Genomic DNA, 22,744 nt, shown 5'->3' with positions numbered 1-22,744 from the left:
ATTAGTGCAAGGGCAGTTGGTGAAGTTTTTTGCTTGATTTGCTCTGTCATGATGATGGTACTGCTTAAAACATTTCACATGCTACCCTACCTTTAGGATTCATCTATTCTTCCTTTAGTGCAGTCTCACAGCCACAGCCACACTCTGTACTGTCTTCATTTTTTGCCTTCATAGATTTGTTCTTTGTAATCTCCATCTTTCTTTCAAAAGGGAAGGTTATTATTGACAAGATTTTCCTTTGGCTAGTGCTTAAACACAATGAAGACATTACTATCAAAACAAACCGAAAGCAGAAATATGTTTATCATAGAAAATTCTATTTCATGCACAGGCATCATCTTGAAAAGTTGACCAGCCAATGCTCTTAGCAACAGAACACGAGCTCATATGCTGAGGGTCCCCTGTATTTCTTAGATCCATCCATGGTGCCATAGCTGATCTCATACTATCATAATGAATGGCAGTATTCACCAGAACGGAATTGTTTAAAGCGGTAGGCATAAAACTTCTGACATAAGAGCTATTCAGAGGAATTAAATAGAATTAAAAACAAGTCTGCTACCAAAGGACTTGTTGTTTCCAAACTGAATGCTATTGGCATAGGATCCATGTATCCCCAAATCTTCTAACACTGGCATAATTGTCTCTGTTGGAGGAAACCTGTGTTGAATGTTGGAATCGACGTCCATCCAAGGCTGCAAAAGGTCTGGTGAAGGATAACCGCCATTGATTGGTGGATAAAACAGAGGAGAAACCTCATGTTGAAAAACTGGTAGATGATATCTGGCAACCTTTGGATACAAGAGTTCTCAATATCCTTCCAATACATGTCCCTGTCTAGCTGGCTGGAGCATATCTGTGCTTGAGCTGTTTTGCGAATAACCGTTTGTATATCACTTTCTTGCCCAACTCTCGGAGACTCAGGTTGTGGAAGTATGAATCTCGCTCTATCAGCTCTTCTTGCATTTGAAGTTTGTTTCCATTCGTGAGTAACTCTGACGAAGACATCACTGCATTTAGACCATATTTGGTTGCGGCCATGCCATAAATTTTTCATTTTCTTCTCTCGGCCTTTTCTTATGCGCTCCTCAACCCATACAAAGCAGGCTCTGACTTCATTATTTTGTTCATAGTTTGGGCCGAAAGAGGCGGCTTTGAAACAAGAAAGCAATTACCAAATGCAGAATGTAAATTGCAAACAAGATCGATTGCAATCATAACACCAGTGGGTGATGAATAAATGAATATATTATCTGTTGTAAAGTCTAAGAATTTAGCTCTCGTACACCGTTCACGGTCATGAGGATCCGATCTATCATGATACCGATTATATGGACGCATATAGATCAACCAAATGGCCAAACCTATCTCCTTCAGCGCCATCTGTATAATCACTTATGTTGGTATCAAACAAACGTCCTGAAATTTCGGCTCTTATTAAAAAGTGCATTATGTCCACTTTATGACTACCACAACCTTTGCTTGTACAACCTTCTCTTCAGAAAAACCCTCTTCATTTTCTCCAGTAAGCGAATAAAATTCATCATCTTGTGTTGGCGGTTTATGTTCAGGCCGTCATTCCTCAAAACCCTTTAGTAGCTCAACCTTAATATCCCTCAGTTTCATGCCAAACTTGCTGAATCATTGCAGATATATATATATAACGCTTTGAGTTACTTAAATTGCGTCTGCAGAGTGAGGAATTGTTGGTATTTCCCATTCAACTGTATTTTTCTCTGGATGCCACTGTACAGCAGTCACTGGATTATTGAAGGCCTCCATATTTGAGACATATGTCATGGTGACAGCGTCCAAAGGTGTAGCATTGTCACAGCTTAGTTGAATTTATTTGGTGATATGTTCTCCACACAGCTTGAGAAGCCAAGCAATGTAACCATGCCAACATTGATAGATGACACCGACGTTTTTTTTTTAATCATTTGTATGAGATTGTGGTTTCTGTATGCGCAAGAGGGTGCCACAGTAAAGAGCATTGCTAGGCAGAGGCAACTCAGTTTTGTTGTTTTATCTCTGAATTCACAACCCTTACATATGTTTCCTGACCCAGATACCAGGTATCTAGATTTTAAGTTCGGAGATTCCACATGCCAACATTATCTAGAGATACTAGAATTGCTGTCCAGGCATTGGGGAAAACCTGCGCTGTGGCACGAGCAACTCCATCCCATTTATTGTATGTTCCTCAGCTGTCTTCGATCCAATCTCCATAGTCCATCCCGAGAACGAAAAAGGCATAACCATCCATGTGATAACTTTGCACAGTTGTATCATTTGCAACTTCAGAGATACCTCTCTCGGCCCTTTCCAGAGCAGGGAAAACAATTCTTTCTTCCATTTGAGCATGTTCCATTAAAACCTTCAATTCTGTAAGAAGTGGACACTCCCCCGCGCAAACATTATGGCAATCATTTTTGAGACACTGAATGTGGTCTTCCCATCTGTGAACACTCGAGCCAATGTTCCAGCTCCTATGGACAGCAAACCACCTTGTAGGCCCTTCGTGCTAACCTTGAGGACATGACTTTTGATAATAAGAAAAAGTTCACACCTTCAATAACTTCTGGTAATATGCTGTGACAACACTCGACTCAGGAAACAATATGACCATTGCATACTTGAGCATAAAATATATCAAAACTTGCACCTTTACATGCTTCGTGACTAATTTATATGCCTCAACAATTGAGCTTGTAGGTTTTCGACTGTCCTTTGAAATACATCATAGACTCACAACCTGTTGGCATGAAGCAACCAGCAATTCTGCATTCTCCTCGAAACTATACTCAATCCAAAGCAGCAAAAAACCTCTGTTTATCCTCTGTAATCAAAGATACTCTAACATATTCCTTTGGCTTAAATGGGCATTTTCATCCGAGCATTAGCTGAGAAATCTTCAAGATTTAGCCGATAAGTAAGACTATCAAGAATACCACCTGCAGTTTGCATTACTTTGTTTGGTGATTGCTCATGTGTGTTTGTAAAGATGTTCCTTGTTGCGCTGACTGCCTTTGTTCCAAGGGTCACAAGCAATCTTGGGTCAAGACCATCTGCAACAGGCTGGGAGAAATAACCCACTAAAGGAGCCATATGTATCCTGCCTATAGTTCAGAACATCATCGGAATGTCTGAGTTGTTTATTTTCAAGCCTGTACTCATGCATAACTCAATGGATTTTGATAAACATGACAGCTGGTGAAAATGGCAATGGTTTCGGACAAATTCCCAATTTGGTAGCGCAGCCAGTGCAAGGTCAGTGTTTTCGCTACGAAATCACTAAAACAGATGGCGCTGCTAAACTGCTAACGAATTTATGCGCTGCGAAACTGCTAAAAAGAATTCAGACGCTGCGAAAACACCCTGGTCTTTAAACTAGGCTAAAAATTTTTGGCAACAGCATTTTCAGTGATAACAGTGGCTCCACTTGGGATAGTGTGCCCTTGTGGTACACTAAGAACCTGCAGTTCCAGTGCCTTACAGAATTTATTTGACAAACAGAAACTTGCTTGACCAGCATGACTGTAGGAGAAAGAAAGCTACATCTACTGAAAAATGCTCAGTTGACCTTGAGCTTATTTGCATTTACCTACCTACCTACCCTAACAATTCAAACTTCCCTCAGCTCAATCAATATGAAACTTCCAATGCAGCCAATCATTTGTCTCATCTGATATTTGATTTCTTTGACTGTCCCGGAGTTCAGAGCCAATGTGATAGTGTGATGATCGCTGCCACTGAAATTGTCTCTGACTGTATCGGATTTCAGAGCCAATGTGATAGTGTAATGATCGCTGCCACTGAAATTGTCTCTGATCTTCATAGGAAAACTGAAACACTGGAGAGTAAAACTCTTCCATGTAATCAGCTATAGGATCCCAGAACACATGATCAGCTTGTCCTTCCTTGAAACTTTCCAGCTGTGCAAACTGATCTTCAACCACAGTGTTCAGTTCCTCAATCGTGAAAGAGAGAGGAACCAGCATAGTCTCCTTGCGTTCAGCCACAAAATATTTATGAGAATAATAATCATGATCAGGAAAACTGTATGCCTGAATTTATCCTTCTAATCCTTCAATTTCTTTCTCAATATCTTTGGCAAATTCATCAAAAAATTTCATCTTATCCTCTGACTTGCAGTCAAAGGATTTCAGATATGAGGATAAGGACAAAGAAAAAGATTCATTTGTTTCTTCTTTACTATGATCATTATTCCATTGTTTAAAACCTTCAACTGAGGGAGAGTCTGCCACCACCTCTGTCCTATCCGTCCATTCCTCCAAAAACATAAGCCAAAGGTCTTGAAATGACTTAATGGATTCGGCAGGCAAGCATTCAACCCACTGTTTGCATTTCCCTTGAAGTGAATCATAGAATAACATAATGCAAACATCCTCATGTTTAACTCTAAGAAGCTGTGTAAATTCACAAAAATCTGATATATGATTCAAGGTTAAACTTAAATCCTCTCCGTTGAATTTTGGACCATTCCTTAGAAAGTATGCATCCTTGGGAAAATGATTTGGGAAACCATGAATTCCTGAGAAATCTATGCATGCATACCTTGAACAAAGAAGAGCAGCTTCTGGGTCTTTCATAACTCCAGTGGAATCACCATGAATATATAAACCTTGAATTCTTCAACAATGGAGTCGCCAAGGTAGTTTTGCAGCCTTGAAAATCATTTGAACTCCTGCTACCTTCAGAAATTCAATCTTAAGCTCCCGGCAGACGCACCAAAATGTTATCACAAAATCACTACTGAGGGCTGCAACCAAGCAAGATTTCATGTAACTCTTTCAACCAGACTTTAGATCAAAGATTAGCCTCTTTGATCAGAGAGGGCTCTCTCACAAACTCTTGATAAAAATCCTTCACTACAACAGATGGCTAACTCTTTACTTATTCATGAAAACAAAAGCTGGTTGGATACACATCAAACTGGTCCTCATTGGGCTATGGAGTCTCATACACTAAGTAAACAAGAAAAACATAGTCATTTCATGGAAGTCAAGGCTCTTTGCATTAAATGTTCAAACATACTCCATAAAAACCACAGCTTGCCAAACACACAGGAAGTCAGAGCATAAAGTATGAATTCTGAGTGATTGTGCTATAACAAGGCTGTAAAAGAACATATAATATAAAACACCACCATTATATTTGAACACAATAATCCATCGAGAATCTTGAGAAGAAATCAACATTGTTTTACTATTACTGCAACAAGTCTTACAATGGCCCAAATAACTCTGTTTTTTCTATAAAATGTCCAACCCTTTCTACATCCAACATTGATCCATATATAGGCAAGCAAACTCAATCACCTCGAGCTTCCCCCTCCAGCATGAGGGGAGCCTCGAAGGTGGCTATTGACTATCCCTATCTAGTGCATAACTAACTTATTAATTACATAATGGCTAAACTGAAATTACAAATGGTTTTCATTTAATCAAAATCCACAATCTTTGCTCCTCGTAGCATGATGCTTTTCTGGCTCTTGACACATGTCCTTTCGCTGCTTGGGTTAAGATGGCTGAGCTACAGATGCAATGAATGCTGACTTTGGATGCTTGAAAGCGCTGATGGCTCATTAATTGACCAAAAGATGTGCTCCTACTTTAACGTTCTCTGTCTCCCAATATTCTCCGAAAGTTCAGCAACATGTCTCAGCTCTTTTAATAACCCCAAGTATGGAATACTACCATGTTTCTGAATGTGCTGTAGGTGGTATTGATAGACAGATGTCTCTCTTCCACAACTCCCGCTCACAGTATCACACTAGCTGCTCTGCGCTTTAAAATCATCACCTACAGCAGTTTCGTAGCGCGCTACGAAACTGCTGTGTGATTTCAAAAACACAGTCTTCTTCCCTGCCTTTAAAAAAATTCACCATGCCTAATTGATGCTTTGGACAAGGTTATGAGAACAACCTGTAAATGAGTATGGTTAATAGCCTCAACCTTTCTGCACAGCGTTTAACACATTTACAATTAGTGCAAGGGCAGCTGGTGAAGTTTTTTGCTTGATTTGCTCTGTCATGATGATGGTACTGCTTAAAACATTTCACATGCTACCCTACCTTTAGGGTTCATCTATTCTTCCTTTAGTGCAGTCTCACAGCCACAGCCACACTCTGTACTGTCTTCATTTTTTGCCTTCATAGATCTGTTCTTTGTAATCTCCATCTTTCTTTCAAAAGGGAAGGTTATTATTGACAAGATTTTCCTTTGGCTAGTGCTTAAACACAATGAAGACATTACTATCAAAACAAACCGAAAGCAGAAATATGTTTATCATAGAAAATTCTACTTCATGCACAGGCATCATCTTGAAAAGTTGACCAGCCAATGCTCTTAGCAACAGAACACGAGCTCAAATGCTGAGGGTCCCCTGTATTTCTTAGATCCATCCATGGCGCCATAGCTGGTCTTATACTCTCATAATGAATGGCAATATTCACCAGAACGGAATTGTTTAAAGTGGTAGGCATAACATTTCTGACATAAGAGCTTTTCGGGAGCATTAAATAAAATTAAAAACAAATCTGCTACCAAAGAACTTGTTGTTTCCAAACTGAATGTTATTGGCATAGAATCCATGTATCTCCAAATCTTCTAACACTGACATAATTGTCTCTGTTGGAGGAAACCTGTGTTGAATGTTGGAATCTACGTCCATCCAAAGCTGCAAAAGGTCTTGTGAAGGATAACCGCCATTGATTGATGGGTAAAACAGAGGAGAAACCTCATGTTGAAAAACTGGTAGATGATATCTAGCAACCTTTGGATACAAGAGTTCTCAATATCCTTCCAATACATGTCACTGTCTAGCTGGCTGGAGCATATCTGTGCTTGAGCTGTTTTGCGAATAACCGTTTGTATATCACTTTCTTGCCCAACTCTCGGAGACTCAGGTTGTGGAAGTATGAATCTCGCTCTATCAGCTCTTCTTGCATTTGAAGTTTGTTTCCATTCGTGAGTAACTCTGACGAAGACATCACTACATTTAGACCATATTTGGTTGCGGCCATGCCATAAATTTTTCATTTTCTTCTCTCGGCCTTTTCTTATGCGCTCCTCAACCCATACAAAGCAGGCTCTGACTTCATTATTTTTTTCATAGTTTGGGCCGAAAGAGGCGGCTTTGAAACAAGAAAGCAATTACCAAATGCAGAATGTAAATTGCAAACAAGATCGATTGCAATCATAACACCAGTGGGTGATGAATAAATGAATATATTATCTGTTGTAAAGTCTAAGAATTTAGCTCTCGTACACCGTTCACGGTCATGAGGATCCGATCTATCATGATACCGATTATGTGGACGCATATAGATCAACCAAATGGCCAAACCTATCTCCTTCAGCGCCATCTATATAATCACTTATGTTGGTGTCAAACAAACGTCCTGAAATTTCGGCTCTTATTAAAAAGTGCATTATGTCCACTTTATGACTACCGCAACCTTTGCTTGTACAACCTTCTCTTCAGAAAAACCCTCTTCATTTTCTCCAGTAAGCGAATAAAATTCATCATCTTGTGTTGGCGGTTTATGTTCAGGCCGTCATTCCTCAAAACCCTTTAGTAGCTCAACCTTAATATCCCTCAGTTTCATGCCAAACTTGCTGAATCATTGCAGATATATATATAACGCTTTGAGTTACTTAAATTGCGTCTGCAGAGTGAGGAATTGTTGGTATTTCCCATTCAACTATATTTTTCTCTGGATGCCACTGTACAGCAGTCACTGGATTATTGAAGGCCTCCATATTTGAGACATATGTCATGGTGACAGCGTCCAAAGGTGTAGCATTGTCACAGCTTAGTTGAATTTATTTGGTGATATGTTCTCCACACAGCTTGAGAAGCCAAGCAATGTAACCATGCCAACATTGATAGATGACACCGACGTTTTTTTTTTAATCATTTGTATGAGATTGTGGTTTCTGTATGCGCAAGAGGGCGCCACAGTAAAGAGCATTGCTAGGCAGAGGCAACTCAGTTTTGTTGTTTTATCTCTGAATTCACAACCCTTACATATGTTTCCTGACCCAGATACCAGGTATCTAGATTTTAAGTTCGGAGATTCCACATGCCAACATTATCTAGAGATACTAGAATTGCTGTCCAGGCATTGGGGAAAACCTGCGCTGTGGCACGAGCAACTCCATCCCATTTATTGTATGTTCCTCAGCTGTCTTCGATCCAATCTCCATAGTCCATCCCGAGAACGAAAAAGGCATAACCATCCATGTGATAACTTTGCACAGTTGTATCATTTGCAACTTCAGAGATACCTCTCTCGGCCCTTTCCAGAGCAGGGAAAACAATTCTTTCTTCCATTTGAGCATGTTCCATTAAAACCTTCAATTCTCTAAGAAGTGGACACTCCCCCGCGCAAACATTATGGCAATCATTTTTGAGACACTGAATGTGGTCTTCCCATCTGTGAACACTCGAGCCAATGTTCCAGCTCCTATGGACAGCAAACCACCTTGTAGGCCCTTCGTGCTAACCTTGAGGACATGACTTTTGATAATAAGAAAAAGTTCACACCTTCAATAACTTCTGGTAGTATGCTGTGACAACACTCGACTCAGGAAACAATATGACCATTGCATACTTGAGCATAAAATATATCAAAACTTGCACCTTTACATGCTTCGTGACTAATTTATATGCCTCAACAATTGAGCTTGCAGGTTTTCGACTGTCCTTTGAAATACATCATAGACTCACAACCTGTGGATGGTGTAAAGACCTTGGAGGATCCCTGAGAAAAACTGTTGGCATGAAGCAACCAGCAATTCTGCATTCTCCTCGAAACTATACTCAATCCAAAGCAGCAGAAAACCTCTGTTTATCCTCTGTAATCAAAGATACTCTAACATATTCCTTTGGCTTAAATGGGCATTTTCATCCGAGCATTAGCTGAGAAATCTTCAAGATTTAGCCGATAAGTAAGACTATCAAGAGTACCACCTGCAGTTTGCATTACTTTGTTTGGTGATTGCTCATGTGTGTTTGTAAAGATGTTCCTTGTTGCGCTGACTGCCTTTGTTCCAAGGGTCACAAGCAATCTTGGGTCAAGACCATCTGCAACAGGCTGGGAGAAATAGCCCACTAAAGGAGCCATATGTATCCTGCCTATAGTTCAGAACATCATCGGAATGTCTGAGTTGTTTATTTTCAAGCCTGTACTCATGCATAACTCAATGGATTTTGATAAACATGACATCTGGTGAAAATGGCAATGGTTTCGGACAAATTCCCAATTTGGTAGCGCAGCCAGTGCAAGGTCATTGTTTTCGCTACGAAATCACTAAAACAGATGGCGCTGCTAAACTGCTAACGAATTTATGCACTGCGAAACTGCTAAAAAGAATTCAGACGCTGCGAAAACACCCTGGTCTTTAAACTAGGCTAAAAAAATTTGGCAACAGCATTTTCAGTGATAACAATGGGAATCCTCAGCTGTCGAACGACAAGGGTAAAGATCAACCAAGTAGTTCGACAACAACTTCGACCGAAGTTGTCCCACCCATAATTCCTGAATTAACAATAAAACCGCCAAAGGGAGTAGTACACAAGTCGACGTTTAATCCTCGCGCCAGAGCGGCGCAGCATTATAACATAGTGGAAGATTTGGCCCAATCGCCATCCGCTATGTCGACTCTTGAAGTATTACAAAATTGTCCATCCCAAAGGCAGGCGTTGTTATCAGCTATTGGTGGGGTTGATCCTAAAGATTCCAATCTTGTATCCTTTGATCACAAGGGATACGATCCTCAGTTACCAGCTCAGCTAGCTTTCCTTATTCAAGTGAAAGCCCTCAACAAAACTGTTCACAGAACAATTATTGATGAGGGAGCATCTACATGTATTATGTCGATGAGTTGCTGGAAAACATTAGGATCTCCAACCTTGTCGCGATCTTCGACAACATTAAAAGCTTTCGACGGAAGGACTTATACCCCGTATGGTATCCTTAATAACTTGAAGGTTGAACTAGGAGGAAAAACAGTAGAAATTGATGTTGAGGTCATTGATGGAAATCTTGACTACAACATCCTACTGGGTAGACCATGGATCTATGCCATGGCAGCTGTCGTGTCGACTTATTTTAGGAAGATCGCATTCCCGTTTGAAGGAGGGATTACGGTCGTCGACCAACAGAACTTCCTCCCTAATGGTTCACAAGTTACAGGAAGCATTCCCATGATCCATGAGAGCAACCATTCGCTTCAAGATATCGGAGTAGGATTATTGAAAGACCCCACATTGATGGGGACTTTCGCGCTACCACCTCCTATTCACATAGGAAATATACCGTTTGTAGCAACCTGCAACATGATATCTTCGACGAAGGTCGCAAAAGACAATGTCAACATGGATCGTACAGTGGTTTTGCCCCCAAGCCCTTTTGAAATATTGTAGCAATCAATGTTTCAAGCATGGGAGGCGAACCCAAATCAACGCTCGTCAAGCGTTTGGGTAGATAGGTCTAAAGAATATGGTACCTCATTAGATCCTTGGTCAAAAGTACATGGGACTGACGAAGGAATCTTACAATCAATGTTGATTGAGGGGGCACCATGGAATGATCACCACCATCATTCCCTTCTTCCGGAATATGAAGAAGATACTCAAAGTGACCTTTATCACCCGTTAGTTTTTGAATTCCTAACAAATACTGTAAATACGGTGGATTCCGAGCGAAACTTATCCAATATTGAAGAGACTATAGCCATAAATATCTCGACTAAAACAGATGTTTTAGAGAATATTTATGTCGGCAAAGGTTGTTCCCCTTCAGAACTAGAAATATATAACGCTCTTTTTCGCGAATTTAGAGATGTCTTTGCTTGGTCATATGATGAAATGCCAGGCATTGACTCGAGTATCGTTGAACATGAAATTAAAATGTATCATGATGTCAAACCAGTAAGACAACGGCTTCGGCAGGTGCACCCCAAGAAAGCCGTTGCCATTAAGGTAGAAGTTGAAAAACTTCTCCATGCTGGATTCATCTACCCGGTTCCTCTAACCGATTGGGTATCGAATATTGTCCCTGTTATGAAGAAACAAGGGATGATTAGAGTGTGTGTCGATTATAGGGATGTAAACCAAGCTTGTCCGAAGGACAACTACCCTACACCCTTCATCGACCAGATAATTGATGAATGCACCGGATGTGAAATCTTTTCATTTATGGATGGATTTTCCGGGTATAATCAAATAAATATCCGCCCACAGGACCAGTCAAAGACTGCATTTATTTGTCCGTGGGGCACATTCGCTTATCGAAAATTACCATTTGGTTTAAAGAACGCAGGGGTGACATTTCAGAGGGCAATGAATTATGCCTTCCATGACATCAAGAACATCGTTCAACCTTATCTCGACGACCTTCTGGCTCATTCGCGAAAGCGGACTGATCATCCGCAGCATTTAAGAGCGATATTTCTACGTTGCTGACACTACAAGATAAGACTCAATCCACACAAATGTGTGTTTTGTGTCGGTTCTGGTCGTTTACTTGGCTTTGTAGTCTCTAAGGATGGGATTCGTCTCGACCCCTGCAAGGTTCAGGCAATCATTAATTTTCCTCCACCTTCAAATTTGCTTCAGATTCAGAAACTCCAAGGGAAAGCGAACTTTCTGAGGAGGTTCATTCCAAATTATGCAGAACTTGCTAAAGGTTATACTCGTCTTTTGAAAAAGGATGTACCTTTCGTCTGGGACCAGGTGGCGCAAGCTTCCTTTGATGCTCTGAAAGATTGTCTAGTAAAAGCATCATTAATGTACGCCCCAGACTATCAAAGAGATTTTAACCTGTATCTGGCTGCAGCGGATACGACCATTGCGATGGTTTTAGTTCAAGAAGTCGATGGAATTGAACATCCTATCTATTATTTAAGTAAAAACTTAAATGATATAGAAAGTAAATATTCTTATGTTGAAAAACTAGTGCTTGCAGCTGTTCAAGCAATTCAAAGGTTTAGACATTATGTCCTCTTTCGGAAAACTACCATCTTGTCAGATTGCAACCCCATGACTTATATACTATCGCGACAGTTGCTGGGGGGCAAATATTCGAAATGGATAGCCATCCTTCAAGAGTTTGATCTGGAATTTGTAAAATCCAAATCAAAGAAAGCTCTAGTTTTCGCAGAATTATTGTGCGATCTCCCATCGTCGTCCAACGATGAAACATCAGAAGAGTCAATCGTGGACGAAAGTTTGTTTCTGATATCTACAAGCGATGAGTGGTATGGAGATATCATAGTCTATCTCCAAACCCAAAAATTCAGGCCTAACACCTCTCACTCTGAACAGAAATGTATACGATACCAAGCAAAAGACTACATGATCGTCGGTGATACACTTTATCGTCGTGGTATCGAGACAGTTCTGAGGAGGTGCCTTACCCATGAGGACGCCGAAAAAGCCCTGAATGAATGTCATTCAGGTGCGTGTGGGGGGCATCAATCTGGATATGCAACAGCACAAAAAATCTTACGAGCAGGATACTTCTGGCCAACCATGTTCAAAGATTGCATAATCGCAGTCAGAAGTTGCCATGCTTGTCAAATTTTTGATAGCAAAACCAGACGACCACCCGCACCTTTACAGCCGATAGTTGCTGTTGGGCCCTTCGCCAAGTGGGGCATCGATTTCATGCAATGTAACCCCACCTCGACCGGGGGGCATGGGTATATTATAGTCGCTGTTGACTATTTTACCAAATGGGCCGAGGCGATGCCTACATTGGATAACACTGGTGAAACAGCTGCCCTTTTCTTTTTCAATCATGTAGTCGCCAGGTTCAGCGTACCACAGGCTATAGTGACAGACCATGGGTCGCATTTTCGCAATCACATGATGGTCGAATTAGCTGCCAAGCTAGGGCTATCTCACGACATCTCTACTCCGTATTATCCGCAAGCCAACGGACAAGTTGAAGCAATCAACAAGGTCCTGAAGCGTATGTTGCAAAGGATGATCGGGGTTCATAAAATAAGGTGGCACCTAATCCTGTACTCAGCCTTGTGGGCTTACCGAACATCGGTAAAGAACGCGACCGGGTTCACACCTTTTCAACTGGTGTATGGCCTGGAAGCAGTCTTGCCAAACCAGTGCGAAATTTCGTCGCTTAAACTCGCAATTGATCTCCTCTCCGGAACTTCAGAAGAAGAGGCTCGTTTCTTGGAATTAATCCAATTGGATGAAACCCGTCGTGATGCCACTTTTGCTAACGAAGCCCATAAGAAACGAGTCAAGGCTCAATTCGACAAAAATGTCAAACCCCGTGTCTTCTCAGAAGGTGATTTGGTCTTGCTTTATGACCAAGAATCCGATAAATTGGGAGCAGGTAAATTTAATTCCTTATGGATGGGCCCCTACATTGTTAAAAGGGTGTTAGCAAAAGGAGCCTACGAGTTAATGGATTATGACGGAATTCCACTGGCGCAGCCCCGTAACGGGTTGTACCTCAAGCGTTACTATGCTTAAATAGTAACCTGCATGATTTTGTTGTATTTTGTTTTCGCTAAAGTATTTGTTCTGGTCGAGTGATCCACCTTTTTCATTTGTGGTAGATGTCGAACCTTCTGGAGACGTGTTGGATATGCCGACGGAGCGAGTCGTAGTTCGTGGAACCTATCCTCCGCAGCCTGGGCCATTTTTGATCCAAGCGGCGAGTTAGTAAGTTTCAGAGGTGTGTGTATTGGGCAATCAACGAATAACATCGCTGAGTATAGCGCGTTGATAGAACTACTCTCTGATGCCATCACACGTGGCATATGCCGACTAATTGTCAGGCTAGACTCAAAGCTCGTAATACTACAACTCAATGGTATATATTCCGTTCGCAATCCAGCTATTTATCGCATGTTCCTAAGGGTTAAGATTTTGGAAAGACAATTTGATTCAATTCAATATCAACATATTTCCAGAAACTTAAACACATTAACCGAATCATTAGCAAATTATGTGTTAGATAGACATTTGCGACATTTATAAAAGAGACACATCATCAATGATTGTACATATGGATCATATAAATCAACTAGAATAAAACTCGAAAATAAAAATATATATAAGCTGTTTATAGTTCATACATAATGTTTTGTAACCAAGACAAAATTGGTCATATGACCTAAAACTCAAAAAGATGCTAGGGGGCACCCTAGCCTAGTGGTGCTCATGATAGCACGTCACGGCCTGTGCAATCATGCGCAAGAGACGAGTCCATTGTCTAGGCACACCGGTAGTGTGTCGCTGTAGCTGTAAAGGTAACTCATCAATCCTCACATCGGGAATGCCGAGAGTAAGGCTCTCAACCTGCTCCTGCACAGCTGTAAGGGTCTCAGTATCGTCAAGGTCGCGGAGAATAACTCTCCTAGCAGGCTCCACTGCCGGGGCAGCAACTGGCGGTCTCGGACGAACTGCTGGACGAACAGGACCAACATCTGCACGCACCCAAGAGTATGATTAAAAGTCTTGATAGAATAAAGCACAGAAACATTATGAATAAAAACAGTAAACAGTGATATGGTCAAAGAGTTTACCAATAGCGCCCCACTGTTCACCATCCGGTAGCACCAAATCCGGATCGCCTCGGAAATCCATACCCACATATGGATACTCGGAAAAGACCATCTCCTGGCGCTTGAACCACCTAAAGAAGGCATCAGTGAAAGTAATCTAAGGTTGACCAGCATGCCTAGACATGTGATCTACCCACCTCTGCATGCGTGGCTTGGTCGGAGAAGGCAAGTCAAGTATAATTTACTGAGGCTGCATCAGTGGGATTTTCTCCAAGGCGAAGGCAGTCAGAATAGAACCAAATCCAAAGTTCTTCAGCTTCCCATCCTTTACCTTGGTCAATTGACTTTTCATTTGAACAAGTACTGCATCACACCAGTTGAATACTTTCGGGTTGAGACACTCCAAGGCGTGCTGCACATAAGATCTGTTGGCAACATGTAGAGCTGCGCTACCGGCCATCCTACCAATGGTATACAGAATGGACCTGAGAGACCTGTCAGTAATCTCATGGATAACAACCTTGCCGTCTCTGCTAGGCTGGGAACCTTCCCTGCAATACTGGCGGACATAATCTCTCACGGAGTCGGTCCCCTGGGCCGTACCTGACAAAGAAATGGGGGCACCTCGCCTTGACAATCCAGTCAAGAAGTAAATGTCCTCTATGGTCAAGGGGATAGATTTTCCCCTAATCTGGAATACTTGGTTAATGGGATCCCAAGCATCAAGCATGTACTGCAGCAAAGTGATATGTGCTCTCATGCTAGAGATACGGAAAAACTTCAGCAGGCCACAGTTCCGCAGTGCGTTCACCGTGACAGGGTCATGGAGGGCAATCATGTCCTCCTCTTCATGTTCTCGTTCTCGCCATGTAAGGAAAATTTTGTTCAAAGTTCCCTACAAAACAAACAAGAGAAGGAGTAAGTTCCTGAGTTTGATGAAAAAATGGCGAAAATTCATCAAAAAATGAGCTGGAAACTCAGTTTTCTGAGCCCAACGCAGGCAGAGAGTGTCCCACCTGCGTTGAAGGTCAGGCTGCCTTAAGGCAGCTTGACATTCAACGCAGGTTTCGAATGGGAAACCTACGCTGAAGTTAGGGTGCCCTGGCAAAACCCCTGAGGCTTAGAAAAGCTGGGAAACAGGCACAAAACTGAAAAAGGAAACCATGAAAAGAAAGAGCTAGGGTTTAGCTCCTACCTGGTCCAGACGGCGCTGAAAATCGTCCGCAGAATCTCCCGGAATCAGCTGATGAAAATCAAGGGGGAAGAGGCACCTCCAGAGCTCCAACAAACCAAATGCAAATGAAATGGTAAAATGAGAGGTAAAAACACTTTTTAATGGCTTTTTACGTAGTTCAAAGCGAAATATTAGGGTTTTCATCTCATGTTTATGTATTTCTAACAAAGTTTGTTGCAGCAATTGAGAAATGCAGTACTATCCTTGAAAAGAGAAAAGCTATTTATGGTAAAAATCAAAATTTGACTCCCCAGCGGAGTCGCCAATTTGTTGTTGGGAAAAGTATCCAATACGGAATGACCCTATCCCACTCTAAGGGTGATAGTACCTCAGCAACAATCAAAGCAAAGCTATCTAAGATTTCTTCTTTATGAAAGTAAAATAGGGGAGAAAGAGATCCACTAACCGATGTCTTTCGCTAATGGTTGATCCAATCTTCTCTCCTTGCTGCTTGCTCCCAGCTCCTTGCTCTTTCACTGGCCCAGCTACACCAATATCCTGCAAAATGGCAAGAGAGGGAAACTACAAGAAGCATACATTCATAATTGATTCAAGGATTAGAATAAATCAAATACACAAGTATAACAATACATCATTGAGACACATGCATATAGAAGAACCTCAAATGCTTTATTAATGGAAGAAGTAAAGTTCAGGAAGTGATACAACCATAAGAGGCCCAATCCAGCATCACCTTCCCAGCAGAAAGAAATCTCCTCTTCACCTCCTTCAAAGCAAATCACCCAATAGTTCTAAACTCAAACCAACAGCAATTCTTTACATTCACAAGATTCCAACCTCCTTAGACCTCATGAGAGAGATCTATATATAGGAGTTTTGGAGAAAGGATGAGTCAGCTTGAGGCTGGCATGAAGCTGACTAGTGTCCTCTCCCACTTCATTCATTCTTCAGTTCTTGAGTCCACTTGGAGGTTCTTGCTTCCACTTGGAGATCTAGACCCTCTTACTCATCACCAGTCGAATTCCCTGATCCAAGTGTCATTTTGGAAGCTTCCTGGGCATTGACACCTTGAGGAATGACTGTGCCACATGTCCCAACTCGCCCAGCGCAGGTAGCCTTCTTTGCAGTTGACATTCAACGCAGGTAGACAGTGGAGCACTTGACATTTAGCGCAGATGCTCAGTGGAGCAGTTGACATGATCCAGAATTGCCTTGTTTTTGAGTGTTTTCAGGTGGAGAACTGTTATTCAGTGTTGTGGTTTGCTGACCTTGTTCCTCTAGGGGTAGGAACAACATGTTTAGGGACTTTGGATCCCTTAGATTATGGACATTTCATGCTTCATGCTGTAAGGCACAAAAATGTCTATAACAGTTGCCCCCTAAAGTATGAGGTCGTTTATCGGGTGAAATGCTTTATCAGGAGGATCCGAAGTTCATTCAATCGCTGAGAGGTGACCTGTAATAAGATACAATACAATACATTATTTTTCATACTGCTTTCATGATCTAGCTGAGGCGGGCATTCCCATGCTCAGCTTTATAAATACATTTTTCTATACATAGAACAGACGATCGTCTGATGGTAGACTGATAATTCTCTGCTGAAATTATCATCCTTTGAGTAGGATGATCATCTGCTGCACATGTCAATGTCTTTATTTCCTGAATATATATCGCAGCCCGGATGGATGAAACTAGATCCGGGGTCTTCAAACTCGTTCGATCTTCACTCTAAGTACAAGTCAATCCATGTGAGAATTGCGCTGAAGTCAAACATGGAAAGACATCGCTTGATTACCGGCCAATGATGTAAACCGTTAACAAGCGCGAGAGGAATCACCGATAATGATAATGATCCTCAAGGTACTGCAGTACAATTCACGTGGTGTGAATATAGGACTTGGCGTCGAACACCATGCAAAATCTTCTGGTCGAAGGTCATTGATGTATACCTGTCGCCAGAAGTGAGAAACTTGCCATTGAGGCATGCAAGCTTCAAAGTACTAAAGGGGTTGTTCCTAGATCAACTCCTTGGATAATGAGCTGATGTCGACAAGGAGCGATCCGTCAAATGAGGGCCTTAATGAATCCCACATCAGTGACACGGAACGGAGCTAATGATTTTAATGGAGGTGAAAACAATTTGTGAAATATGATTCAGGGTGGCGGTCATGAAAGGATGAAAGATGATGTATGGTAGTGGATGGGACACGGTTGACTCTTTCTGAACAACATCTCTTGAACATATAACGACACTGATGCGATGGATCGGTAGCATTACCCCAAATGTGGATGGTTTGGTGAGACCATGGTGATGAGACCGGTGAATGAAACAACCCAACCCGATGTGGTACAGAGGAAAAGTGTCATGTTCAAGAGCGACTTGCTACCATTAAAGCTTTGAGGTTCTCCCAATATTTCCCCAGTCATTTCTAACCAGTACCTCTTTATTTTTGTCAAGCTTGAGGAGGATAAAATATGCTTGTTCTATAACCTGCCCTTCGGGCAAGCCCATCGGTATGTTTTAACGAGCCTAGTGATAGGGAAACTCGTTCTCGTCTAAAGACAAGTTTGCCGCTATTTAATCATTTTAACGAGTCTAACGACAAGGAAAACTCGGTCCTTTTCATTTTTAGAGAGTCTGAAAAGGTACATAAAGTTAACTCCAAAATTCCTTTTTCGTCATCTAATCCCTTAAGTCCGAAAAAGTATAAAACAATACAAAAGGGATGAGTTTTCGATAATTTTAACTAGCCGAATAAAACAAGCGCTCGACCTTTTTGTGCAATAATCCCTCAGGTCCAAAAGGATTAAAATCTAGAGGAGGGATAGCTCTTCCGGTCCTTTAACGAGCTGGAAGGCCAAAACTCGGCAAACTATTCATATTTTACGAGTCAGTTGAAAAGAGCTCAAAGAAGACTCGTCTTTTGAGGAACGAGTGATAAACAGGGATAGCAACTGATTCCAGGTACAGGTTGGAATTTTCCAATCACGGCAGTGTCACAAGGATGGCTAGGTGAAATCACTCTTCGCAGCTGTTCCTCAAAAATGGGTAAACAATCATATGGAGGTGAACGATCGGCCAAATGAAATATGGAGGTGGTAGGTGCAAACACGACCAAGGTTTTTATGGCTGATAAATTTATGATCACAGTGGTTATTTACCGGGATAGGTTCATTTTTTAGATAAAAATGAGCTTAAACTCTGGAGGAAACATTGCTCACTGCTTTTATTTATTTTTTAACGAGCATGAAGACCGCGTTAAAACTGCTCGGATCTTGCGTTTATTTTTTAACGAGCATGAACTTTATGCTAAAACTGCTCGTTTTATAGTCAAATTTTGATTTTTACCATAAATAGCTTTTCTCTTTTCAAGGATAGTACTGCATTTCTCAATTGCTGCAACAAACTTTGTTAGAAATACATAAACATGAGATGAAAACCCTAATATTTCGCTTTGAACTACGTAAAAAGCCATTAAAAAGTGTTTTTACCTCTCATTTTACCATTTCATTTGCATTTGGTTTGTTGGAGCTCTGGAGGTGCCTCTTCCCCCTTGATTTTCATCAGCTGATTCCGGGAGATTCTGCGGACGATTTTCAGCGCCGTCTGGACCAGGTAGGAGCTAAACCCTAGCTCTTTCTTTTCATGGTTTCCTTTTTCAGGTTTGTGCCTGTTTCCCAGCTTTTCTGAGCCTAAGGGGTTTTGCCAGGGCGCCCTAACTTCAGCGCAGGTTTCCCATTCGAAACCTGCGTTGAATGTCAAGCTGCCTTAAGGCAGCCTGACCTTCAACGCAGGTGGGACACTCTCTGCCTACGTTGGGCTCAGAAAACTGAGTTTCCAGCTCATTTTTTGATGAATTTTCGCTAGTTTTTCATCAAACTCAGGAACTTACTCCTTCTCTTATTTGTTTTGCAGGGAACTTTGAACAAAATGTCCCTTACATGGCGAGAACGAGAACATGAAGAGGAGGACATGATTGCCCTCCATGACCCTGTCACGGTGAATGCGCTGCGGAACTGTGGCCTGCTGAAGTTTTTCCGTATCTCTAGCATGAGAGAACAGATCACTTTGCTGCAGTACATGCTTGATGCTTGGGATCCCATTAACCAAGTATTCCAGATTAGGGGAAAATCTATCCCCTTGACCATAGAGGACATTTACTTCTTGACTGGATTTTCAAGGCGAGGTACCCCCATTTCTTTGTCAGGTACGGCCCGAGGGACCGACTCCGTGAGAGATTATGTCCGCCAGTATTGCAGGAAGGTTCCCAGCCTAGCAGAGACGGCAAGTTTGTTATCCGTGAGATTACTGACAGGTCTCTCAGGTCCATTCTGTATACCATTGGTAGGATGGCCGGTAGCGCAGCTCTACATGTTGCCAACAGATCTTATGTGCAGCACGCCTTGGAGTGTCTCCAACCGAAAGTATTCAACTGGTGTGATGCAGTACTTGTTCAAATGAAAAGTCAATTGACCAAGGTAAAGGATGGGAAGCTGAAGAACTTTGGATTTGGTTCTATTCTGACTGCCTTCGCCTTGGAGAAAATCCCACTGATGCAGCCTCAGTACATTATACTTGACTTGCCTTCTCCGACCGAGCCATGCATGCAGAGGTGGGTAGATCACATGTCTAGGCATGCTGGTCAACCTCAGATTACTTTCACTGATGCCTTCTTTAGGTGGTTCGAGCGCCAGGAGATGGTCTTTTCCGAGTATCCATATGTGGGTATGGATTTCCGAGGCGATCCGGATTTGGTGCTACCGGATGGTGAACAGTGGGGCGCTATTGGTAAACTCTTTGACCATATCACTGTTTACTGTTTTTATTCATAATGTTTCTGTACTTTATTCTATCAAGACTTTTAATCATACTCTTGGGCACGTGCAGATGTTGGTCCTGTTCATCCAGCAGTTCGTCCGAGACCGCCAGTTGCTGCCCCGGCAGTGGAGCCTGCTAGGAGAGTTATTCTCCGCGACCTTGACGATACTGAGACCCTTACAGCTGTGCAGGAGCAGGTTGAGAGCCTTACTCTCGGCATTCCCGATGTGAGGATTGATGAGTTACCTTTACAGCTGCAGCGACACACTACCGGTGTGCCTAGACGATGGACTCGTCTCTTACGCATGATTGCACAGGCCGTGACGTGCTATCATGAGCACCACTAGGCTAGGGTGCCCCCTAGCATCTTTTTGAGTTTTAGGTCATATGACCAATTTTGTCTTGGTTACAGAACATTATGTATGAACTATAAACGACTTATATATATTTTGATTTTCGAGTTTTATTCTGGTTGAGTTATATGATCCATATGTACAATCATTGATGATGTGTCTCTTTTATAAATGTCGCAAATGTCTATCTAACACATAATTTGCTAATGAGTCAGTTAATGTGTTTAAGTTTCTGGAAATATGTTGATATTGAATTGAATCAAATTGTCTTTCCAAAATCTTAACCCTTAGGAACATGCGATAAATAGCTGGATTGCGAACGGAATATATACCATTGAGTTGTAGTATTACGAGCTGTGAGTCTAGCCTGAAAATTAGTCGGCATATGCCACGTGTGATGGCATCAGAGAGTAGTTCTATCAACGCGCTATACTCAGCGATGTTATTCGTTGATTGCCCAATACACACACCTCTGAAACTTACTAACTCGCCGCTTGGATAAAAAATGGCCCAGGCTGCGGAGGATAGGTTCACCACGAGATGTATGATACAAATTCCTAAATGCAGTCTAAGATGATAAGCAAGCTTTTTCAATCTTTTTGACTTATGAAAATCTTAACTACTGAGGGAAAAGAAAGACATCATCTTTTCACACAGATCATAGAGCACACACTAATGCACTTTTTCCTAAATCAACATGCAAGCTGTCAAAATGCACATGCACAATGCAGGTATTTCTTTTCTCTTTCTTAATGTTGATGTACTACAAAAAGAAAGCTGTTGTATAACTTTGAATTTAATTTCAAGTGAAAGCAAACAAGATTTTGTCCAAAATCAAAAGACACCTTAAGATTTACTTGTTTCAACACTAGAAATACATAAATTCAAACCATATGACGAAAGCAAAAGCTCAATCAGCTATGAACAGCAAACAAACTAACTCTAAAGATCAGAACGACACTTATCACAGGTCTAGATCTAAGAGGCCACAGCAAGACTAGTTCATTTTCGTTATGGGAAACTGCAAATGATATAAGAAATACACAAAGAACAAATGCAGTTTCTTTATACAACCGAGGCGGAATAGTGGCAAAGAAAGGTGGTTTCAGATAGGTACATTGACTAATAACAGGCAGCAAAAACAGGGATGAAAACAGGGCAACAGAAAGCAGAGAACCCCAGTTGCACAAGGCCACACTGGTTCAGCGCAGGTAGAACACTGTCAGTTTGACATTCAGCGCAGGTAGCCCCTTCGGGACCTGCGATGAAATGCAGACTGCCTTCACAGTGCCTGCAATGAAGAGAGAAACTCTCGTTTCTCTTGGTTTCTGGGTTATAGATTGCTCAAAAATCAACAGTTTTTGGCCAAATCAAAGCTACCAATCAGGTACACACTAAAGGATGAAAAGGAGGATGAAAATCTATCACTAAGAGCTGTTCAGAGTCCTTGTGGATCAGCTCTTCAAATCATAAACATGCCCAGAAACTGAGTTAGAGTAGCTGCCCTCTACTTTGCATTTGAAAGATCCAAATGCAGTTCGATTCGGTACTCCCTGTGTTTAGGAAATGAATAGCAAAAACACAAACAACCAACAAGATACATTCCCCAGCGGAGTCGCCAATTTGTTGTTGGGAAAAGTATCCAATACGAAATGACCCTATCCCACTCTAAGGGTGATAGTACCTCAGCAACAATCAAAGCAAAGCTATCTAAGATTTCTTCTTTATGAAAGTAAAATAGGGGAGAAAGAGATCCACTAACCGATGTCTTTCGCTAATGGTTGATCCAATCTTCTCTCCTTGC

This window comes from Pinus tabuliformis, chromosome 7 (genome assembly GCF_031772625.1).
Source record: "Pinus tabuliformis cultivar Carrire ecotype Pingquan chromosome 7, CPIR1, whole genome shotgun sequence".
NCBI lineage: Eukaryota > Viridiplantae > Streptophyta > Pinopsida > Pinales > Pinaceae > Pinus > Pinus tabuliformis.
The sequence above is the reverse complement of the archived record's forward strand: the minus strand, read 5'-3'. Positions refer to the sequence as shown.